The sequence below is a fragment of the Pipistrellus kuhlii genome, unplaced genomic scaffold (genome assembly GCF_014108245.1).
Source record: "Pipistrellus kuhlii isolate mPipKuh1 unplaced genomic scaffold, mPipKuh1.p scaffold_m20_p_13, whole genome shotgun sequence".
NCBI classification, from domain to species: domain Eukaryota; kingdom Metazoa; phylum Chordata; class Mammalia; order Chiroptera; family Vespertilionidae; genus Pipistrellus; species Pipistrellus kuhlii.
Genome location: NW_023425438.1, coordinates 10,877,774 through 10,895,602, shown reverse-complemented (window position 1 = coordinate 10,895,602; position 17,829 = coordinate 10,877,774). Strand labels below are relative to the sequence as shown.

The following is a 17,829-nucleotide window of genomic DNA, read 5'->3' as shown; positions in this document are numbered from 1 at the left end:
TCTGAAGTCATTTCTGGGATCTCAAGAGCTAGCCACCAGACAGCATTTGTGAAGTAATGGTATCACATAGGAACTCAAAGTTCCAGTTCTCTCTCCCCATCCCCGTGAAGGTGTTCTGACACACGCTGGAACTTCCCACTTCTCTAAATTAAAATGAAGTAATGATAAAAGATGGCAGCCCTTACATACACCCTCCCTCCCTGAATCTCTGTGTGCAGGGGTTGGGGTGTACTTCCTGGGGACCAGTACCCTTGAGGAGCAATAATGTGCTCACATGTTTAAACCTCCTCCATGGGCAACTTGCTCTCCATATGAAGAGTGTGTTTCCAGGACCCCCTGAAGGTTATTGTACTCTGTTTCAGTCTCCCTGTCTGGTTTGGAGTAGTGACCCTAGAGCGCAGGTGACTGGCAAAGTTGAAATGAAACCAGGAAATGATCTTCAGGAGTAGGTGTTTTGAAAACCTCACTCAGAATGACAACCTCTAAAATTCCACACAGACTTCATCAGCAAGAAAAGAGGTTTTCTGTGGGAGTTCTCCCTGTCTCTCCACCCCCCCCCCCATACACACACACCAAATAAAAAATAGTGTTATTAATTTTGGTGTCTCCAAAGCAAGCAAGGAACAAAAGAAACCAGTGAAGAGCCCCTCTGCATACAACACAGGCCTGGGGGCTGCACTACCCGTTCTTTTAATTTTTTATATTTTTATTGAGGAAGGGATAGGGAGAGAGAGATAGAAACATCAATGATGAGAGAGAATCATTGATCAGCCGCCTCCTAGATGCCTCACACTGGGGATCAAAATTGGTTCACTTTATTTACTGATACTTTTATTTTCAAGGTTAATATCAGATTCTTCTTATCAGACATCCTGGGCTGAAGTTCATTTATCTTTTATTCACATTCATTGTTTTCTTAACTGTTTCTTTTGTTTGTTTGTTTGTTTGTTTTCAATTTTCTGGAAGATTTTACTTACTTTCAGCTTTCTATGAAATTTTCTTCTGACTCTTTGGAATTTTAAGAATTGTTTCTTGTTCAATGACCTTATTTAATTGCATCCCATTCTTGTTTTATAGATAAAATATATATATAAGTGCAGACCTGGCAGGGGAATCACCTGAACATGTGATTATTCAGCGAATGTTTTCTGACATCTAGTTAAGACTCTGTGCAAAGAGCTCATAGGTCTGGAGGGATACAGAGATCATGAGATGAAGTAGTTTCCTGCTTGGGAGGGTCATTTGCTCCTTGGAGGGTGGAGGTAGGAAGTAGCACAGACACAGATGAAAAGTATAACAGCTGGCCAGACTGTGAAAACGTGTTAGTGAAGATTTAATGGCCCTGACTGGGTAGCACAATTTTGAAGTTCAAAATTTTAGATAAATAACAAAAAATTATTTAGGGTAAGTATATCCCAAACATTTCATGGAATATATTTATACTAAAAAAATATTGCACAGAACATATATATATATATATATATATATATATATATATATATATATATATATATATATATTTGTTGATTATATGAAATGCAAATTTAATTGGGCATTCTGTATTTTACCTGGCAACCCGACTGGTAACAAGAGGACAAATACATTTTTTAAAAAGAAGTTATTAATCAAATAATTCTATAAAACTTTTCAGAACTGAGTAATATAAATGCCCCAATTAAAAAGTCCCGTTGGATATTAAGAAAAAATGAATATCAAAGGATTCACGGAATGACATTGGATTTCTCAAGAGGAACTTGGGAAACTAGACTACAGTTAATACATTTCACAAAATTTTGTGAGAAAATATTTTTCATCCCAGAATTTGCTAATCAAGCAATCTACTAGACCAGTGTTTCCCAAAGTGTGGTACGTGTACCCCCAGGGGTACGGGAAGAGTTTGGTGGGGGTACGTGTTGCACCGGAGTTTGGTGGGGATATGCACTGCACCGTGCTTAGCTGCGCCTAATACATCTATATACATACATATATATATATATATATATATATATATATATATATATATATATATATATATTTTTTTTTTTTTTTTTTTTTTGATGAGGGGTACTCAGCATTATGAAAATTATAAAAGGAGTACTCATATATCAAAAGTTTGGGAAACACTATACTAGACAAGTATGAGGGCAGAATAAAGATATATTCAGAAATGCAAAAACTCAGAAGACTTACCTCCTAGGTGCCCTTTTTTGAAAAGTTACTAAAAGATGTGCTCCATCAAATTCAAGGGGAAGCCAAGGAAAAGATAAACACAAGATCCAGGCAACTTCAGAAGAACAGCCAAGAGAAAAGTCAGGAGACAGGCTCTGGGGCAGGGAATGGGTGGGAAATATTGTAGAAGCTGGTGACATGCTCTCCATATGGGCCTTTTGGTTCCGTTTGATTTTTAAACACTGTGCAGGTAGTATTTGGTTTTCATGGCTGTTAGAAGAGAACATTTCACACAAGGAAGTATAAAATTAGATTGTGAAATTTACTCTGGTGGCATTCTGGTGACTGGATGGTGAAGAGTGGCAGCAGGAAACACAGGAGCCCAGTTCAGGGACTTCGGAGATAACCTCGCTGACAAGGATGAAAGCAGAGAGTATCTGAATGCAGCCCCTCCGTGCCTTTTTATTTTATTTTAAAATATTCTTTTATTGATTTCAGAGAGGAAAAGAAGGTGTCGGGGGAGAGAACGAAGCAGATTACAAATCCCTGAGAGAGAATCATTGGTCGGTTGCCTCCTGCACCATCCCCCTCTCCACTGAGGATCGAACCTGAAACCTGAGCATGTGCACTGAACAGAATGGAACTGTGACTTCCTGGTTCACTGGGCTCCTCGCTGTGTTTTGGAGGCGTGATGCCAGTGACGCCTCCTGGCTTCTCTCTGACCAAATCGTCACTCTCCTGGCTAGCCCCCATGATCTTCCCTCTGCCAGCCATCACGCTCCCCATTCTGTGGCGATTCACCAGGCGACCAGGGGTGGGCATATATGGGCACTTGCAAGAGGCATGTTATAAGATTGGAAACTAGTCGCCAAGGCAGGGGGTGGGGGACCTCCCAGGTTGCCATTGCCGTAGTTACATCGCTGCCAGATCCTGGCCTCAGTGTCCAACAGCTTTATTATTTACCCAAACACCGTTATAGGCCTGCTCCCTTACCCACTTCAGTGCCTGCAATCAAATTTCACAATGCCAGTGCTGGAAGCCGGCGCCTGCTGGTCATTTTCGTAGAATTTTTGCCAGTTACCCATAGTGTCTCTTAATCAAATTCTTCCCTTCTTCTGAATTCCTGCATTCCTTCCTTGCTTGTGCTGTTGACGTTGGCTATGGGGATGGAATTTTCCAGTTTCATAGAAACTGCAGCAGTTTTAAGGTTATGGCTGCTCAGTAAACTGTTTCTATTCCAGCCTTAGCCCTGGGGCTGCTGAGGAAACAAACATTTTATAGGATATAAGGTTTCTCTCGGAGCAGACTCCGCCGGTCAAAGCACAGATTAGCATCGCATCAGTTAGCTAGAAAAGCCCTCCATTACGGTTTGACGTGGGTTGTTCTGACTAACGTTGCTCATTTTGTAAAGAACTGAAAGAAACTAAGGTTGAGAGATGTGGGCACTTGGGGATGGGGACAAATAATAGTGCAAGATGGCCGTGTAAGCAGCAAGACATTGTCAAGTGAGCAAAGCAGGTTACAAATCCCCGAGTACAGAATGACCCCATTTTTCTAAACGTGTGTGTGTATCTCTGTGTGTGTGTGTGTATTCTCATGTGCATGTACATGCGTGTGAAGGCATACACAAAACTAGGAACATTCAACAGCGATCCTCTAAGACTGGGGGTTTGATGAAAGATTTATACTTCCTTCATTTTTGCTTGCCTGGTTTTTCCAAATGAACATGTGTTATTTTGTAATAAAAAAAAACAACAACCCGAAGTTATTTAAAAACATAAATAAAAACAGCAAGATCCTAGGCAAACACCATATGTTACTGAATTCCAAAGATCCCAACATGAAGGGCCAATGACTGGCCTGGCTGGTGGGGGGTCCTCAGAACTGTGGGTGGGAGGGAGAGAACTTTTCCCAGGTGGCAGCAGAGGATACCAAACTGAGCAGCCAGCAGTTTCACATCCCTTTCAAGAAGTCAGACCCACAACCATCAGATGCATGGCCAAAAATCTGACAAAACAAAAGAGACAGAGGCATGTATAAAAGTTGCACTCAGAGCCAGAAACATCCAGACACATTCATAAGCTCATCCATGGAGCACCCGCTCTGGGCCAGCGCTGTGCTGAGAACCAGGGCGTTAGGAGCAAGGGCCACCAGGGTGGCTCCTGGCCGGGTTACTGTTCACGTGCTGCTGGCAGAGCTAGGTTGTAGGTTAGCCTGCCTGGCTTAAGGTCCCCCAAGAAGAGGAGCCACGTGCTAGGCTTTACCTGGAGGGAAGGGGGACAATGCTGCAGCAGTGAGGGTCTGCCCCACTCGGACCCTCGATCCAGCCTCCACATTGCACTTTCTGCATTAATCCACATTTCCAGGTTTGTTAGAAAAACCCCTCGGCACTAGGGTGACTTATGTTTCATTTCTAAAAATGTCTTAAAAACTATAATGTACACATATACAAAGCACTTGTATATACATTATCTTCACAATAATGTGAGTAGGATAAAGTAGACACTGTCACCACAAGAGAGTAAATTGAGGCTCAGAGAAAATAATCACCCATACTTCGATAGTGGTCGGGTCACGGCTGGTCTGTTGTATCATTCTCAATGCCTCAACTCTGATGCTATACACCTGGAGATCACCAGATCCCACAGGTTAAGGTCTCATGCCGGAAACCAATCATTGTCTCACTAATAGAAAGAGGCTGGTCAACCTTGAAGCTCTGAAAGGTCAGAGCCAACCACCCCCTATCTAATTGAGACAATAATAACTGAGGCAACTTCCCCATCTTGTAATCATGTAAATCCTCACTGATATGATAATCCGCTTATTACCTGCCTAAGGGCTTTGGGTGTTTCCCAAAGCTGCTTAAGGGTAATGGGTATATACCATAGCAGCCTCAATAAAAGGGATAGTAAGGCCAGAGCCTAGAGAGTCTTCCCACTAGAGCACATGTGTCAAACACAAGGCCCTCGGGCCAAATCCGTCCCGCCAGGCCTTGCAATGTGGCCCGCACCGCGCTGTCATCACTGCACTCCCGCTGCGTTTCCATCACAATGACAGTTTATGACTGTTCAGTAAACCATTCGGCCCGCGATTTAGGCTGGATTTTAGATTTTGGCCCCTTCTCTGATTGAGTTCGACACCCCTACACTAGAGGTTGACTCCCACCTGGCCCCCCATTTGTCCCAAATTAACTCTTTTCTAGTCTCTCTCTTCATTTTAGTGTGTGACCTCCTCCAGAAACTGGACCCTGAGTGGGCCCTAATCACGCGGGTCATATTCAGGGTTCCCACAGTCTCAGTCTCACAAGATTAAGTGCCCCTCATTTCAGATGCCAATCTTCAATAGCAAGTCCAGGTCATTAGCTGTACTTCTGTCAGGTTCCCACGACCCCTTCCTTGAATTCGACTAATTTACTGCAGCGGTTCACTCACTAGATTATTATAAAAGGGTATGATTCTGGAATTGCCAGATGGAACAGAAACAAAGGGCAAGGTATGTGGGAAGGGGCTTAAAGCGTCCATGACCTCGGGTGTGCCGTTCTCCCCACATCTCCACGTGTCCTTCAACAGAAAGCTCTCTGGACTCTGCCCTTTTCCGTTTTTGTGGAGGCTGCATTACGTAAGCAAACTTGTCTCAATCATTGGCCATTAGTAACTGAGTTCACTTCCAGTTTTTCTTCCTTCACCAGAGAGGTGGGACTGAAGATTCCAATCCTCTAATCACTGAGTGGTTCCCCTGGCCACCAGTCGCCATCCTCAGGTTACCTTGGGGCTTTCCAACAAACCACATCATTAATATAAAGAGACCCCAAGGGTTTTAGGAGCTCTGTACCAGGCCCAGGGAAGAAGAAAACATATATTCTTATTATAAATCACAGTAGCACAGGCGGGCACATGGTTTTCTGGCCTTTAGTTCAATACTCTTCCCACTGTCCTATCTCATACTTGTTTTTTTTTCATGCATCCACTTATTTCCCCAACAAACATTGATTAGTATCTATTATGTGGGAGGCACCAGGCTAAGTACTGGGGATTCAAATACAAAGTCATTTACACGTTCAACTCTCCTGTGTTCCGATAATCAAGTATGAGTCCCAATAATTATACTCCAGTCTCTGACCCAGATCAATGATACTCAATCTTCAATGCACTTAGGTTGCCTGGGGAGCTTTCAAAAATATCAGCGCCCAGGCCCCATCCCAAACCAATCCAATTATGGTCTCTGCTGTTTTAAAAGCTCCCTAGGTGATTCTCACGTGTAGCCAATGTTCAGAACCGGTTCTTGAGAGTAAGCACAAAGCGTGACCATTTGAGCTACCTTCCAGGAAGCAGCAGAAGCTGCAAATATTTGTGAACCACCTAATTTTAACAGGATGGTTCTGGACGCTGCTTTTGAACTGCCTGAGATCAGGGGTTCCTCTTTTGCCATCAGGTACTCCTTGTCAGGTGGGAATTAAGTTGACTGTGGTAGGGGATGACTTTGAAATAGGATGGCCCAGAAAAGCCAGTTTTCCAGACAGCATCCAGAGGCCTGATCTGTGCCCCAAACCTCAGGCTGGGGAGAGCTTGCTTTAAGGATAAGGGATTTGCTTGGCTCTCCATCTCCATTACCATTTTCTGAGTTTTTATTATGCAAGTAGAGAATATATGGGTAGAAGAAGGAACCGAGAAGAACTAGAGGAGGCTTAAAGAGGATCTTATCCAAGCTCCTGCTTTTACTAGGAAATTGAATCTCAGAGAGAGGAAATGACATGAAACAATTAGAGAACAGTGCAAAACAGGACATGATTCAGTGCCAGAATGTGGCTGCAGGCCAAACTGCTTACTCTCAGTGCTTTTGAGGACTAATGGTTCACCATGGGTCATAGTGTACTAGCACTTTCTTTCTAGGTTGATTGACATTCACATTTTCATTTCCCCAGGGCACTTAGCTGGAACAAATTCATAAGCCAAATTAGATAAAGGTAGGCAGGAGAGGAAACAGGGAAGCGAAAGCCATTTCCACCTGCTAAGCATTTACTGCCTTATAACAAACAGCTCCGCAGGCACAAACTATTTATTATTCTCATTTTACAGATGAGAAAACTGAGGCCTAGAGAAGTTAAACTTATTTGCTTCAGATCACAGAGTTGATGAGTAGCAATGGAACTTGACTAAGCCTATCTCTCTCTACCATATTTACCATTTAGGAAACCACGGCAATAATTCTTAAATTCACTTTATATTGGTAACGTGCCTGTAGGTCTGTGAACTGGATTACATTTTATGGTGACAAACTGAGGATTGTGGCATCTGCTATTCTTTCCATCCACACTTTTGATCTATTTATTTCTATTTCCCTAATTTGATTGCTGTGACTAACATAAGCTGAATATGATCATCTAATATGCATGGCCTGGGGTGGAAGAGGTTGAGAGAGAAATCAAGAAGTAGGAAGTTAATCCGAGGTGAATTCTGCAACCTGAATCAGAAGCCTAAGGTCATCAAGGACAGAGCAGCCACCGTAGACAGTTTCCCACAAAGAAATGCAGGGAGAATGGGAATGTGGACTTTTTTCAAGACAGTTTCACTTTATCTAGGAATCGAAGATACTACCTTCTAAACACACAGACACATAAATGATGGCAATGGGGGTACGTTTTTTCTTTTGAGGAAACTCCTGGAAAGAGGCTTGAGCTTCCTGACCATCAGGGGTACAGTCTGTTTTATTTCACCAGTATGAACCAAGCATGCTATATCCATCAAAAGGGCTCTGTGACCTTGAGTGCAACCATCATTGTCCATGGCCTTATTTGTAACAATAAGGCAGCTTCCCCATGCTTGCCTCTTCTTATCTGTTCAAGGGCACTTTCTCTCGACACCAGTCAACAAAGTAAACCAACCTAGATTTCTGAGAAATTTGAATCACACTCATGTCTGTGTGTTGGTTTGCATTATAGAGTCTGGGACATTTATGGCTATTAATCCTTGATGATGAGGCTTAGGTCTACCTTGTTGTCTCCATTTGGGATTTTTCTCAGATGCCTTTCTCTCTCTCTGGTGTAGAAAATGATGATTTTCAGGTTCTATAAAACAGAATATACTCTGAGATGCTCAGAAACCTTGGCTTGTCAGCAAGTCTAAAAGCGGGGAAGGGGAGCATAAGATTATTTATTGGGCAACTAACCATGTACTCCCAGCCCCAAGGGGCAAATATTATCAACCCAACTATAGAGAAGAGAAGATAAAGGAAGGAACACTCTATTGAAGGCACTGGTTCAGCATCAGATGAACTGACTTGGGTGTGCATCTTGGCTTCCCCATGGCCAAGTTCTGTAAACTTGGCCAGAGCCTCTGCACTTAACAGTTTTATTGAGGGATAGACACATAGCATAGCATACTTCACATATTTGTGTAAAGTATGCACTTTGATAAATTTTGATACATGTGTGTACCCAAGAAACCATCACCCAGTCAAGATAATCACAACCACGACTCCCTCACCCTCCACAACGCTTTCTCCTTTGCAGGCCCTCCTTTCTACTCCTCTTCACTGTTTTCCCCAGCATCCACTGGGCCACTTCCTGCCTGAGTGCAGTAGACAAAAATAATGGGCCCCACGAGGTCCTTGTCCTAATTCTCCAAACCTGTGAATATGTGCCTTCCATGAAAATATGGGCTCATGTCATGATAAAGATGCTGTAAGGGGAGGCAGGAGGGTCAGGGACAAAGGAGATGGGATGATGGAAGCAAGGGTTGGAGTCAGAGAGAGGTTTGAGGAAGGAGGAAGAAGCCATCAGCCAGGCATTCAGATGGTCTTTAGTACCTGGAAGGGGCCAGGGAGGCACACTTTGGCCATGCCTTTTCTTCCCCCACATCTTCCCCCTCCAGGGGAGCTACCTTTGCCTTTCTCTCTCCTAAGCTCCAAGGGCCCTTCTGCCTCGGCTACTTGTTTCCTGAGCCTACACAGCCCAGCTGGCTCACTTCTACTTCTGTAACTTTCTAACATTTCTCTGATAATTTGGAAAAAAAAAAAAAAAAAAAAAGAGAAGGAAAAAAGAAAAGAAGGAAAGAAAAGAAGAAAGGAAGGAAGGAAGGAAGGAAGGAAGGAAGGAAAAAAGGAAGGAAGGAAGGAAGGAAGGAAGAAAGGAAGGAAGGAAGAAACTGGAAGAGGCAAGGGAATGAATTCTCCCCTAGAAGTTCCAGAAGAATGCAGCCCTGGCAGCATACAGGAGTGCTGACACCATGTTTTAGCTCAGTGAAACCCAGTATGATAGGCTGTATAATGGTCCTCAAAAATACCTAGGTCCTCATTCCTGCAGCCTATGAATGTTCCCTTATAGGCAAAAGGGACTTTCCAGTGATATTAAATGAAGAAATTTGATTTTGAGGTGGGAGATTATTCTGGATCATTTGTGTGGGCCTTAAATGTAATCACAAGTATTCTTTTAAGAGAGAGGCAGAGGGAGATTTTACTGTGGTAAAGGAGGTGATGAGATGGAAACAGAGATTGGAGTGGTGTATTAAAAGACAGAAAGGGGCTACACACCACGGAATACCAACGGCCATTAGAAGCAAAAAACAAACAGGGGAGAAAATACACCAATATAAAAACAAAAACACACATACAGAAAACAAAACAAAACAAAACAAAACAAAACAAAAAAACCAAGTGCGTGGCCAAAGCACACACACACACAAGGAAATGGATTCTACCCTCATAGCCTCCTGACTCTGTATTTCTGACCTCTAGACCTGTAAGAAAATAAATTTAAGCTACTGTGTTTGTGGTAATTTGTGACAGTAGCAGTAGGAAACTAATACATGGAGCCTCAGTTTTACATCTGTAAAATTAGAACAGTATATCATTTCGGCAGTTATAGTAAAATTAAATAATTGAGTTTGTGGCAGATGGAGTTCCTTTCCCATAATGTCCCCTGTTCCTTTCTCTGCAGCCCTGAAGCGCGAGGTCTTTGACGTAAGTCATTGTAGCAGAGGAGGGCAATGCTAGCAGGGAGATATATTTGTTTGTAGGAGCTCTGCGGACCTGTGAGCTCATTCTGGGGAGGGACAGTAAGACCTAACCCTGCGGTTGGCAAACTGTGCCTCGTGAGCCACAAACGGCTCTTTGGCCCCTTGAGTGTGGCTCTTCCACAAAATACCACAGCCTGGGAGAGTCTATTTTGAAGAAGTGGCATTAAAAGAAGTTTAAGTTTAAAAAATTTGGCTCTCCAAAGAAATTCCAATCGTTGTCCTGTTGATATTTGGCTCTGATGACCAATGAGTTTGCTGATCACTGACCTAACCAATTGTAGTTCAGGACCCATAACTCTACAGAGCAGGTCCCTGGGTAGAGAGGGCAAATAGATAGAAAACCACCAAGGGAAGTAGGATATGGAGAAGTGTTTTGTTTTACACTGTAGGTCTTATCATCATTCAGATAAGGTGAGGCCAACAGATTAGAAGATTGCCATTGAAAAGATAGCTCTTTACTTGGAGGGAAGGTGGTGGTGGAGGTGGATGGCAAGAGTTTAACTGGGAATTTATATGCACATACGCACAGCCTATGGACACAGACAAGTGTGGTGAAGGCCTGGGATGGGCAGGTGCGAGGTGGAGGGGGCCATTGGGAAAATAAAAAGAAAAGGGGATTATTTGTAATACTTTCAACAATAAAGATAAATTTAAAAAGAAAAGCTAGCTCTTAGCGGCTGCCAGGCTGAGAGCAGCCAGACCCGGAGCAGCCAGGTCAGGTGCAGCTAGGCCCGGAGCAGCAGCTGCCAGGCTGGGAGTGACCAGGCCCGGAGCGGCCGGGCCCGGAGCAGCTGGGCCCAGAGCAGCTGGGTCATGTGCGGCCAGGCCCGGAGCAACAGCAGCCAAGTTCAGAGCAACTAGGTCGGGAGCGGCAGTGACCAGACCCGGAGCAGCTGGTTGTGGAGCGAACCAGAGCAACAGAGGCCAGGCCCGGAGCAGCCAGGCCCGGAACAGCTAGCTCCTCGCCTGCCCCTGCCCCATGGCTGCCTCTCAGACATGGCTGGAAACTTTTGCGGGAACTTGAGGGTCTGCTGAATCAAGTGATGAAGGCTTAGATCTGGATGTGTTGAGTTAGTATAGCGCTGGGGTGTTGATCTGTGAGTGTTTTGGGTGGGGCCTGGATGAGGCTGGTTGACCTATTTGGAAATGTCTTTTGTGTGAAGTGTATCATTGAGCATGTGGAGGTATTATTGATATGAGAAAATGCTAAGTAACTGATTTACTATCTGAAAATGGATTTACTATCGGGGAAAGGGAGGGAGGAAGAGTCTGAACATAAACTGTGCACCTATGGATGAGGACAATGGGCGATGGGGAGGGGGCGGAGGGTGGGGTGGAAACCTGGTGGAGGGGGGAAGAAATGAGGAACCTTTGTAATAATATGAACAATAAAGATTGATTTAAAAAAAAGAAAGAAAGAAAAGCTAGCTCTTTACAGTTCAAGGAGGGGGCATACTATATCACTGGGGAGTCCCACAGGGAAGCCCCAGGCTCAGTCAGGAGGATAAAGCAACAATGCCTCACAAGAGAATATCTTTTCCTCTGTTTATTCTCTCCCTTCATCTCTGAAGTCAATAAAAATATGTTTTAAAAAATCAATGGGAAAAACATCCTTGAGTGAGGATTACAACAAAAAGTTCACATTCATTGCTCCATGGCCACAACATGGTTTTCACAATCATATCAAAGACAGGAATACCTTTTCTTTAGGTTCCACCTCTTCACCCCAAGAAAGGCCACAGGCTAAACGGAGAAATAAAGAACCCTGATAATTCATTCCAGTCAGTTAACCTTTACTCAACATCCATTGTATTCAAATGTGTGGAGTTCTTTTTCTCAGTTGGCAGGTCTACTCCATTACAGAGATGCAGAGATAAAGTATTACATAATTCCTGATTTCAAAACCCATCTCCAGTGCCTTCAGGGGTTTCCCCATCTCCCACATCAAGAAATTTAAAAAACGTGTAGGAGTGGGGGAAAGAAAAGTTAGAGATCTTTTATTCTAGCAATCTCATTTTAAAGATACAAATCTGGCTTAAAAAATAATAACAACAAAAAGAAAACACAAAAAATGAAAACAACAAAGGAAACAATATTTTAAAATGTGGCTCCAGTTCACAGAGGTAACTAACTGGTGTTTCCCTATTAGGGTTTATATTCCTTTTCTAACGCAATCTTATCCAAATAAAGAGGGAATCTGCTAATTGACCCTCACGTGGTTGTAAAGATGGCAGCACCCACAGCCAATAAAGAGGGAATATGCTAACTGACTGCCATGCAGGTGGGCCCAGCTGCTCCATGCCTGCCTCCAGAGTCCCCAGTCCCCTGCCACCCAGGACTGACCCACGGCACAGGCAAGCCTTGAATGGCGGTTGCCCAGCCACCTAGGGCTGCCTGAGGCTCAGGTAACTAGGGCTGCCGAGGCTTGTGCTGCCGGCAGTGGCAGCAGCAGAGGTGTGATGGGACATCACCTTCCCCTGATCATTGGGTTACCTCCTGCCCCTGAGGGCTCCCGGATTGTGAGAAAGGGCAGGCTAGGCTGAGAGACCTCCCCCTCCAGTGCATGAATTTTCATACACTGGCCTCTAGTCTTAAATATTTCAGTATTTCTGAACACAGTTGGAGAGGTTATGAAGCTGACTTAGGAAAGGGGCACAGCAATTTGGCTCCCAGGAACTTGGGGATATAATTTAGTTATGTTGAAGCTATGCATCCCTAACCTAAGTATTCATTATTGTCACACCATAAACATTGTGAGGACAGGAACCTTGTACTTCCACCCTCTTCCCCTTGTTGAATGAACAAATAAAATTCCCAAACACACACAAATGACTGAGAGGCTATGTGTGTGATGTGTGGCTATATTACATTCTTTTAAAGGTTTTAATCAGTGAATACTTGTTGAAGGTCAACAGGAGGAAGGAATTGTTTTGGGGAAAAGAAAAATAAAAGGTTTAGCCCTAGCTGGTTTGGCTCAATGGACAGAGCATGGGCCACCAACTGGCCCATTCCAGTCAAAAGCTCATACCTGGTTGTAGGCTGATCCCAAACGCTGATCAATGGGTTGGGCGGGAGGGAGGACAACCAATCAATGTCTTTCTCACATCGATATTTCTGTCTCTCCTCTTCCATTCTTTTTAAAAAAAATATTGGAGCTGAAACCGGTTTGGCTCAGTGGATAGAGCGTCGGCCTTTGGACTGAAAGGTCCCAGGTTCTATTCCAGTCAAGGGCATGTACCTTGGTTACTGGCACATCCATGTGTGCAGGAGGCAGCTAGTCAATGTTACTCTCTCATTGATGTTTCTGGCTCTCTATTCCTCTCCCTTCCTCTCTGTAAAAAAAAATTAATAAAATATATTAAAAATATTTTTTAAAAATATTGGAAACATACCTTTGAGGGAGGATTAACAACAACAAAAGAGGTTTTGTCGGTCCCCACCATTACGGAGCAGGTTAGGGACAGCCCTGCCCCATAGAAAGTGATGAGTACATCTCATCAGGGGTAGGTGAAAGGCTGCTGCGCAGAGGAGACCTCCCTGCTCTGGGGAAGCACTGCACCCGCTGGGGTTTGCGTCCCAGGACCGCTGCTCCCTCTGGTTGGCCCCCTGAATCGGCCTTAGTGAGTTGGCTTGTAGATTATTATTTTTTAAAAAATATTTTTTAAAAATATATTTTATTGACTTTCCACAGAGAGGAAGGAAGGGGGATAGAGAGCTAGAAACATCAATGAGAGAGAAACATCAACCAGCTGCCTCCTGGACACCCCCTGACAGGGATGTGCCCGCAACCAATGTACATGCCCTTGACAGGAATCAAACCTGGGACCTTACAGTCCGCAGACTGACGCTCTATCCACTGAGCCAAACCGGTTGCGGCTGGCTTGTAAATTAAATTCCTCAGATTTGTTTTCCATCTGAAACTCTACAAGCTGAGGGCCTTCCGTACAGTTGGGACCGGGCCCTGTGAGTTGTCTCATTTCAAAGGTTTCTCCTCTCTACATCCCTGCCTCCCTAGGTCCGGTCCCGCCCCGCCCCGAGGCCCGGCGAGGAAAAGAGTGCGGGCCCTTTAAAGGAGCTCGGCTGGACCAGCGCCCAGGGTGCCCCTGGCCCGACGAGGAGCAGGGGGCGGGGCGCCGGGGACCCGGCTTCCCACGCAGCCGGGGACGCCGCCGCGTCACGGCTCTCGCAGCCAATCAGAGTGAAGTCTGTTGGGACGCCTTACTAGGGCGACGGTCCGCACGCCTCCCGCTCCGGGATGAATTAGCGGCGGGTTCGCCCGGAGGTTGTGACCCTCGCGGATCCCCCAGCTTGCGCACGCGCCGCCTGCCGTGTCGCGCGTCCTCCCCGGCTGTGGTCACAGGTGCGAGACGGGAACTGTCAGGTGGTGGGTTACGGCGCACGGGGGAAGATGGCGGCGGCCGCTGGGGGGGGGGGGGGAATCCCTGAGGTGATGAGGGGGAGAGGCCGTGCGGCGGGCTCTTTCCTCTGAGGCGCGGGCCTCTCGGGCGACGGCCCGGGGTAACGGGCACCTGACCGTGGAATTGGGGCCCTGGCGCAGCAGGTAAGAGGGAGCGCGGAGAAGCGACTCCCGGAGGCTGGAGGAGGCATGGGGGGCGGGGGTCGCGCGAGAGTCGTGGTCGCGGGGGCCGCCGGGATGTGGATGGAGGGCCTGGCGACTGGTCCTCGTTTACAAGTGAGCATCAGCACCTTCCTGCGCCACACCGGGGCGGGCCTGGCTGCTGCCCGGCCCTAAACACATTGTAGGAGCTCCACCGCTTTTCATCCCCGTGCAAAACGTCCAAGAAGCCGCCCTGCGCGAGTCTTGGGCGTGAGCCGTCGAAGTAGGGCCTGGAGCTGCCCTATCTGTGTCTCTGCCAGGTACCAGACACCTACCTGTGGGTTCAGAGTGGCAGGGACAGGAAAGGGGAGGTAGGCCTCACTCAGGCCAAGTCTATGATCATGAAGGTATATCCTAACTTACGCTTGCCCATTGGAAGAGAAGACAGATAAAGGCAAGGGAGGGCACTTCGGTGTGGCTTTCGTGATGTTTGGCAACCCTGCCCCTGGTTCAGGTGGGTTCATGGCATCTGCCTTCCAAGCTCATGAACGGTATTCCATGTGCACGTGACCGTCATTAAGGCTGAGGATTGGGATTCAGGTTGAGGCCAGGAAAGTATTGAAACTAAAGTGTTGGTCAAGGTCTGAGGGAGGTGAAATATTTGTCCAGTCATTGTCAGGAAATATCAAGAGGCGGGTGAGCTTTCAAAAGTCTAAAACTTGTCCCGATGGAAGTTCTTTTTGCAAAACGTATTTTTTAGAGTAGAAGAAAATGACTCGTTTTGAAGTTTCCCCTCTTTGTAAAGTTTCTGTGGCCTCATTGTACTCTGATGTGACAGATAAGCATAATCTGAAGGGACTGTTCTTTTTGGTAGCAGGCTTGATGTCGTGGAGTGCCTTCCTCTGTTATGGAGAAAGCACAGAGGCACCGTGTGTTTCAGCCATCAGTCGCTCTTTGGTGACTGCTGTGTGTGCCTGCTTAGAGTGTCTGCTGTGGGTCAGACACTGGGACAGCGAGGCGTCGCCTACCTTTTCACTTGAGCAAATGGGGTAGGTCAGCTGTTCCCACCAGGTTTTTGGGCTGGCTGTTGCTGACAAGAATAAACCATGCCAAAAGCCCAAGAAGAATCTTCCTGACTTGATTCTTGGAGGTTTGCTCAGTTTGATTTGTGTTAGTATGGTTTCCAGTTCCTACTGTGCCACTTAAAATAGCTTAGGGACGACCTAACCTCTCTGTTAGTAACTTACCTCTGAAATGGGGATAGCATTTTTGTCCAAATGATCTCATTGTACTGTTGTAAGTAAAAAAACAACTATATGTTAACAGTTGATATTTATCAGTACACTTTTACCCTGCCAGGCACTGTCCCAAGGGCTTTATATGTGCTAACTCAGTTACATTGTCCAGTGGATGGTTTTGTCATCTTTGTTTTGCAGAGGAGAAAACGGAGGCACATTGAAATTTAGGTTGTTTGCCGCAAGTCACACAACTAGCATTGTGATTCCAGCTTATGTTCTTTACTACCATGCAGATATGTTACATGTTAAGTGGATATATATGAACACATTTTTCATTGAGGTAATTTTGTTTGTGATCTTTTAGTTGTATAAATAATAACTGTGACTCACTCCATTGGCATCTAATAGTGATTTATATGGTGATGACTAAGTTACTTTAGTTAAGTGCCATATTCATTCTACCTTTGCTATCCATTATTTTAAAAGGTATTTTGAAACAAATGTGACTAATTCCTAACAGGAAGCACAAATCAATAAGGGATATTTTATTTTTTATTAAACTCTTTAAAATAATTTGCTGGTGGCTTTTAAAGGAAAAGTTAACTCCTTAAGTTTATATTTAAAGAAAAAAAATCATATGAATAAAAGAGGCTGCGACATCCCCCCCCCCCCCCCCCCCCCTATTGAGTCTTTATGGAATTGCCCTGCCAAGTCCTTGGGATGTAAAGATTAAAGCCTGACCTTATGCTTCAGGAGGCGAGGGAGAACCCTCGGGTCTAGAAGTTTGTAGGCCAGTGAATGAGATAAACAAATAAATGATTAGCTAATGCAGTATGATGTAGTTGTAGTGGGTACAAGGGCTGTGGGAACACATTCAGGGAATAGTTGCTTTTGCTGGAGTGGTACTGACCAAGAAAGGAAGAGACTGACTGCAGGAGAAAGGGAGAAAGGGCGTCTAGGAGGAAGCAGTGCAGTCCAAGGGGAATAAGAGTGCTTGAATGTCTAGGGGTCAGACCAAAGTTTTGCAGGAGTTGCTGGGAGAGAAGCCAGAAAAGGAAGGGCCAAGTTGTGAATTCTCAGCTAAGAGAATGACTTAATCCTATGGGGAGTGGAAAGATCTTAATCGGATGGATGACAGGGTGAAAGACAATGTAAGGAGGAGGCCAGTGAGTGAAGGAGGACAGTTTCCACACACCAGATAAGAGACAGTGAGGAAGTGAACCAGAGCACTGGCTGTGTTCAGAGTCCACCACACACACTTTGAATGGAAGATTGTGTGGAAAGAATAATGAGGTGGGGGGAGGGGAACACCTGCTGATAGAAAAGAGAAAAGTGAGTTGTTTTTTCTCTAACTGTATGGTTAATGATGGGAGATATTGTTAACTGATGTAGGAAAAAGGATGGAGCAGGCAGTTTTTTGTTACTGGGTTTTGGGAGTATTGTAAACCCTTTAAGGTTGTTGGGTCAAAAAATATGTAACAAATCCAGGTTTATAACTTCCTCTACATCTCTGATTTCTGAGATTATAGAAAACGTTAATTATATGGTAAAAAATCTGCAATGTCTAGCATAAAGTTGGCTCATTTGGAGATGGTAGAAAAGCCACACAAAAGGAGTGGGAAGAACTATCTAAGTCATGTTTGGGGTAAAATGAAAGAATAGTGGTTATTTGAGTGGTTTTTCTTTCTTTTTTTTTTACATTGTTTTTATTACATTTATGCAGAAGTTATAATACGGAACTAATCACACATGAATTCTCTAGTTCTAAAGCTAATCTCCACTGTAACATTCATAACACTAGAGTTGTCTAGCACCCAACAGACATACACTCTAAATCAACTGCAAGGTGAAA

The 17,829-nt window shown here is 44.8% G+C and overlaps 1 protein-coding gene across 4 annotated transcripts in view; it reads left to right on the top strand.

Annotated features, from left to right (window-relative positions):
* LCLAT1 (lysocardiolipin acyltransferase 1) overlaps positions 1-17,829 on the top strand; it is a 158,042-nt gene that overhangs the window by 51,945 nt on the left and 88,268 nt on the right. For 2 of the 4 annotated variants that reach the window (XM_036434865.2, XM_036434862.2), the window contains exon 1: positions 14,372-14,541. The exons of 1 other annotated variant lie outside the window; for it this stretch is intronic. The gene's annotated coding sequence lies outside the window, so the exon portion shown is untranslated. Of the gene's footprint in view, positions 1-14,371; positions 14,542-14,621; positions 14,743-17,829 lie in introns of those variants that run through there. One more of the 4 variants, XM_045580565.1, reaches the window with a different exon arrangement.